This window comes from Herpailurus yagouaroundi, unplaced genomic scaffold (genome assembly GCF_014898765.1).
Source record: "Herpailurus yagouaroundi ecotype Mexico unplaced genomic scaffold, PumYag 121415, whole genome shotgun sequence".
Lineage (NCBI taxonomy): Eukaryota > Metazoa > Chordata > Mammalia > Carnivora > Felidae > Herpailurus > Herpailurus yagouaroundi.
Genome location: NW_024421957.1, coordinates 1 through 6670, shown reverse-complemented (window position 1 = coordinate 6670; position 6670 = coordinate 1). Strand labels below are relative to the sequence as shown.

Genomic DNA, 6670 nt, shown 5'->3' with positions numbered 1-6670 from the left:
TATACAGACACTTTTAAGGAAAATCTCACTTCAGTAACTCCTTTCTTTCACCTGGGTGAAATTATTAGCTCCTTAGTTTGCTGAATTTTTTTGGCAATCAGAGCCTACCTTTCCATAACTGTCAAAATCCCTTGATAACCCTCAAAAGTTTGTGACACTTCTCCTGGGTTTACAACAATACTATGGTTTAATGGCCTTATTTCTATTTTTATCTTTATTCTGTGATTTCAGTGAAATTTGGGGAGGGTACAAAGGCAATTCACATGTTCAACTACCTTTTGTTAATCAGATCTATTATCCTTAGATTTATAACAAACAGTTTTGTATTTCCTGGCTTCTTAACAAAACAGTCAGGGTCAATAACCTCTTCCAAACCAAATAAGACAATTCAGTTTTTGTTTTCATTTTTCTTATTTTACACTCCCCACACACCAATTTCTTTACCACCAATTCTCTTGGGTTTGGTTATAATCTTTTAAAATTATGACTCTTCTGGTTACCTATCCTTGCTTAATACTTGTATTAAATTCCACAATTTCATTGTCAATAATTATTAATATTTAATTACAACTTTTATTTTCCTTTTCTTTTACATCATTATTTGCATTGTATGTTATCCTAGTTCTTGGATTTTTTTTTTTTTACCATTTTTTTGCAGTAATTTTGGAAATAGAGTCCTTTGTCATCGGCTTGTCAATACCATTTAACTAGAGTAGTTATTATTATCATCTCCAGATTCTAAATGAAGAATCAGAGGCTTGGGGTGCCTGGCGGGCTTAGTTGTTTGAGTGCCTAACTCTTGATTTCAGCTCAGGTCATGATCCTAGGGTCATGGGATCAAGCCCCCTGCACTGGGCTCCATGCTGAGTGTGGAGCCTGCTTAAGATTCTCTCTCTCCCTCTACTCCTCTCCCCTGCTCATGCTCTGTCTCTCTCTCAAATAAATTAATAAGAAAGAAAGAAAGAAAGAAAGAAAGAAAGAAAGAAAGAAACAGAAAAAAAAAGAAGAAAGAAAGAAAGAAAGAAAGGAAAGAAAGAAAGAAAGAAAGAAAGAAAGAAAGAAAGAAAGAAAGAAAGAAAGAGAAAGAAAGAAAAAGAAAGAAACAAAGAATCGGAGGCGTTCCTGGGTGGCTTATTCAGATAAGCATCCAACTTTGGCCCAGGTCATGATCTCACTGTTCATGAGTTAGAGCCCTGCGTTGGGCTCTGTGCTGACAGATCAGAGCCTGGAGCCTGTTTCGGACTCTGTGCCTCCCTTTCTCTCTCTGCCCCTCCCTTCCTTGCTGTCTGTCTCTCTGTGTGTGTCTCTCTCTCTCAAAAATAAATAAACATTAAAAAAATAAAAAAATAATTAAAAAAAGAAAGAATTAGAAGTTCAAAGAGATCAAGTTGACTTTTTAAAGGTAACAGAAATTCAGTGGCAAAGCTTGGACTGAAATTCAGATCTCCATATTTGCTGTTTGCTGTCTTTTGTTTTCCTGTTTGTTCCTCATTCATATAGAAAGTGTCACATAACACTTTGCTGCTTACTTCACCACCTTTTGTAGGAGTAGTTTGAAGGACCATTTTTACATATAAATCTGATTTATATAATTATTGTTGATGGCACATACAGTCATGTTCAGCTTGATTAGTTGAAGATCATTGTGAACATTAAGAATATGCTTTGACAAAATACTACATTAAGGCTTTCTGTGATTGTAACTATTATGAAATAATTATTCTTATAATATGCATACTAATGCATGAATATCTCGAATTGAACATAGAACAAAACGAAAAACATGATGGATTATGTAACACAGGTATTTTAACAAGATGGCATATCATGTGAAGATTCAAATTTGTTAGAGTTAAGGCCAACAGTAATTTACAATGTGTGCCTTTAAGACATAGAGAAAAATATTATAGATGTTAATGTAGCAGCTCATAAACAATAAAGATTATTTATGTACAAAAAAATAGCAAAGCAATATCCCTTATGAACATAATGCAAAAATACTCAACAAAAGGGGCGCCTGGGTGGCGCAGTCGGTTAAGCGTCCGACTTCAGCCAGGTCACGATCTTGCGGTCCGTGAGTTCAAGCCCCGCGTCAGGCTCTGGGCTGATGGCTCAGAGCCTGGAGCCCGTTTCCGATTCTCTGTCTCCCTCTCTCTCTGACCCTCCCCCGTTCATGCTCTGTCTCTCCCTGTCCCAAAAATAAATAAACGTTGGAAAAAAAAATTAAAAAAAAAATACTCAACAAAATACTAGCAAAACTGAATCCAGTAACATATACACCATGACTAAATGGAATTTATGCCAGTAATGTAAGGTTGGTTCAACATATGAAAATCAATCAATGTACTATGCCATACTGATAAAATACAAAAGTATAAAAAACACATGATTGTTTCAATAGATACAGAGAAAGCATTAAAAAAAACTCAAAACTCTTTCAAAATGAAAACAATCAGTAAACTAGTAACAGAAAAGTTCTTCCATGTGATAAAGGGCATGTATGAAAACCCACAGCTAACATCAGACTCAATAGTGAAAGACTAAAAGCTTTCTTCCTAAGATCAAGAACAAGACACAGAAGTGCACTCTCACTAATTAAAAAAAATTTTTTTTTGATGTTTATTTTTGAGACACAGACAGACAGACAGACAGACAGACCTGAGCAGGGGAGGGGTAGAGACAGAGGGAGACACAGAATCTGAAGTCGGCACAGAGCCCGATGCAGGGCTCAAACCCATGAACTGTGAGATCATGACCTGAGCTGAAGTCAGACGCTTAACTGACTGAACCACCCAGGTGCCCCGCACCCTCACTACCTTTATTCAACAGTGTACTGGAGGTTCTATTCAGCCCTAAAATTAGGCAAGAAAAAAAAGAAGGCATGAAAAGAAGAAATAATTTATTTCATGTAATTTCCTGGAAGTTGCACATACTTTTTCTGCTAGCATCCCGTTGGCAGAACTTAATTATGTAACCACATATAACTTTGAGAAAGTTAGGTAATGTAGTATCTATTCTTGAAAAACTTGTGTCTGGTCAAAATTTGGGGCTTTTATTTTTGAAGAAAGGTTAATAGGTATTGGAAAACAAGTAACAGTTTCTTTCACATTTATTAAAAGCAAATCAAAAAAGCAATTTGCTATTTAAATTTTTTTTCTTTCTCTGTTTCTTTCCTTTTCTTCCTTGTCTTTTTCTTTTTCTTTTATCACATGGGTTGCACAGGTTAAAAAGATTGCTAATTTAAGTGCAATGTGGGAGAACCTGGGTGGCTCAGTTGGTTAAGCATCCAACTCTTGATTTTGGCTCAGGTCATGATCTCATGGTTCATGAGATGTAGCCCCAAGTTTGGCTCTGTGCTGACAGCATGAAGCTTGCTTGGACTTCTCTGTCTCTCTTTCTGTCTGTCTCTGCCCCTCCCCTGCTCAAGCTCCCCACTCCCAAATAAATAAATAAACTTAAAAAATAAAGTAGTATGGGGGCGCCTGGGTGGCTCAGTCGGTTGAGCATCCGACTTCAGCTCAGGTCACGATCTCACGGTTCGTGAGTTCAAGCCCCGCGTCAGGCTCTGGGCTGATGGCTCAGAGCCTGGAGCCTGCTTCCGATTCTGTGTCTCCCTCTCTCTGCCCCTCCCCCGTTCATGCTCTGTCTCTCTCTGTCTCAAAAATAAACATTAAAAAAATTTAAAAAAAAAAATAAATAAAGTAGTATGGTCCTCTGGGTGGGATCTTGGAACAAAAGAGGACATTAGTAGTAAGGCTAGTAAAATCCAAATACATTTTGCAGTTTAATTAATAATATTGTACTAATGTTAATTTCTTAGTTTTATAGATATATAACATGGTGATGCAAGATGTTGACATTAGTGGAAACAGGATGAGAAGTATACACAAACTCAGTATTATTGTTGCATTCTTTCATAAATCTAAAATTACTTAAAAATAAAAAGTTAGGGGTGCCTGGGTGGCTCAGTCAGTTAAGCGTCCAACTTTGGCTCAGGTGATGATCTCACAGTTCGTGAGTTCGAGCCCCATCTTGGGCTCTGTGCTGACAGCTCAGAGCCTGGAGCCTGCTTCAGATCTTGTGTCTCCCTTTCTCTCTGCCCCTCCCCTGCTCATGCTCTGTCTCTCTCTCTCTCTCTCTCTCAAAAATAAATAATAAAACATTTAAAAAAACTAAAATAAAAAGTGAAAAAAAAAAGATTGCTAATACTCAATTGTCAGGGGTTTGGAAAGAATTCTTATGCACTCCTGGTGGTAATATATATTACAGCCTGTTTTTAGAGAGTAATTAAGCATTGTTTATTAAATATGAATGTGTTTATATTTTTTTATTCAGAAAATCTATTTCTATCAGCAGTGCACGGTGGCAAGATGGTGATGAACATTTCCAAGAAGAGGAAGTCTATGGCAGATGGCATCTTTAAAGCTGAACTGAATGAGTTTCTCACTCAGGAGCTGGCTGAACATGGCTACTCTGGGATTGAGGTCTGAGTTACATTAACCAGGACAGAAATCATTGTCTTGGCCATCAGGACTCAGAGTGTTTCTGGTGAGAAGTGCTGGTGGATCTGGGAATTGACCCCTTGGTTCAGAAGAGGTTTGATTTCCCTGAGGGCAGTGTAGAGCTTTATGCTGAAAAGGTGGCCACAAGAGATCTGTGTCCCAGTGACCAGGCAAAGTCTCTGCTTCACACATTACTAGGAGGCCTTGCTGTTTAGAGGGCCTGCTATGGTGTGCTGTGGTTCATCATGAAGACTGGGGCCAAAGGCTGTGAGGTCGTAGTGTCTGGGACACTTGAAGGACATAGGGCTAAATCCATGATGTTTGTGGATGGCCTAATGATTCACAGTGGGGATCCTGTTAACTACTACATTGACACTGCTGTGTACTGTGTGCTGCTCAGACAGGGTGTACTGGGTATCAAAGTGAAGTTCATGATTCCTTGGGACCCAGATGGTGAGATTGGCCCTAAGAAGCTGGCCCTAAGAAGCCCCTGCCTGATCATGTGAGCATTGTAGAACCCAAAGATGAGATCCTGCCTACCACCCGCGTCTCAGAACAAAAGGGTGGGAGGCCAGAAAGGCCTGCCATGCTGCAGACAGTACCCACAGCATAACAAGGTTTCCTTGGCAGGTGGATCTGGAATCTGGATTTTGCTCTGTAAAGACCTTTAATAAAATCTTTGAAAAAGAAAAAAAAAACACAAAAACTACAATCTATTTCTTGGAATTCCTCCTATAGAAACTTGAATGCTAGCTTTTGGAGTGTCTTTCCCTTCTTAGATAATTCAGCATAATTCCTCCCAATGAATCTAGGAGGTTGTTAGAGAGTGGAATGTTTGGTTTTCTAACTTCAGAGTTAAAACAATCCTTATTTTTTTATAAAGTAACTTATTATAAAATAAATAAACATTTATTTATTTATTTATTTATTTATTTATTTATTTATTTAGAGAGCATGCAACTACAAGTGAGGGAGAGGCAGAGAGAGAGGGAGAGAGGAAGAGAGAGAGAGAGAGAGAAAGAGTGAGTCCTAAGCAGGCTCCAAGCTGTCAGCATAGAGCCCGATGAAGGGCTCAATATCATGAACCTTGAGACATGACCTGAGCTGAAACCTAGAGTCAGACACTTAACTGACTGAGCCACCCAGGCACCTCCGTATGGTTGATGTTTGAAGTAGAATGGAAATTAAGTTCCCAGAGTAGAGCTGGTTAAATAATTAAGTTCCTAGGCTTTTAACTCGAGGAGTAACAGGTCTGAAGGCCAATGGGGAATATGAAGGATACGATGCTACCTCTGGATCTGGAGAAAATGAAGTGTGGGAGGCTGAGTGGCCTCCAGCTGAGAGGGCTGCAGGGTAATTTCCCATTTTAGACAAGGAAGTGCATAAATGATCCTTGAAAAGGAAGAGGGATTACTTTGTAGGTTTTAAAATTTTCGAATTTAGTTTGTAAAGCACTGTGGAAACACTTGAGGGGGCACATAGCAGTGGTAGTTTGGGGCAGGGCACTAGAGATTCTTAGAGATTGGAGAAGTTTACACTTTTAGCGGGGATAAGCAACACAGAAAGATGAGGTTGCAATATAATTTGTACAACTACTGTTATGGTGGAATGTCCTGGGGTATTAGAAGTAGTCCAGCTTTTGGTAAATTTAACTAGCCATGCTTTCCTAGCCCTCAGCATTTGTGTATGATTTTTCCTTGGTCTGGAACACCTCCATCTCCTTTTCTCCCTTTCTCAGGTCAGTTCAGGCTATGTTTGGATCTATAACTTACTCCAGGAAGCCTTCCCTGAGTGCTTTCTCTCCTTTTAGCATGTGTACTTTTTCCCTGGTAGCCTTTCTCACCATACACAGTGAGTTAAGTTCTGGAGGAGAAAAGACAACTGTCTTGTAGAAGGTCCAGCCCCTATGTAATCATACCATAAATTACACGTCTTTATAGTGAATACTATTTTTTTTCAAGTTTAATATTATAAAATTCAATTCCAGTTTACAAAATAATTCAACATGTTTCTTTAAAAAAATTTTTTTTTCAACGTTTTTATTTATTTGTGGGACAGAGAGAGACAGAGCATGAACGGGGGAGGGGCAGAGAGAGAGGGAGACACAGAATCGGAAACAGGCTCCAGGCTCTGAGCCATCAGCCCAGAGCCCGACGCGGGGCTCGAAC

General features: G+C 39.0%; 1 pseudogene; it reads left to right on the top strand.

Moving 5' to 3' along the window:
• Positions 1-4351: 4351 nt before the first annotated feature.
• Positions 4352-5200, top strand: LOC121026520 (40S ribosomal protein S3-like; annotated as a pseudogene).
• The last annotated feature ends 1470 nt before the right edge of the window (positions 5201-6670 follow it).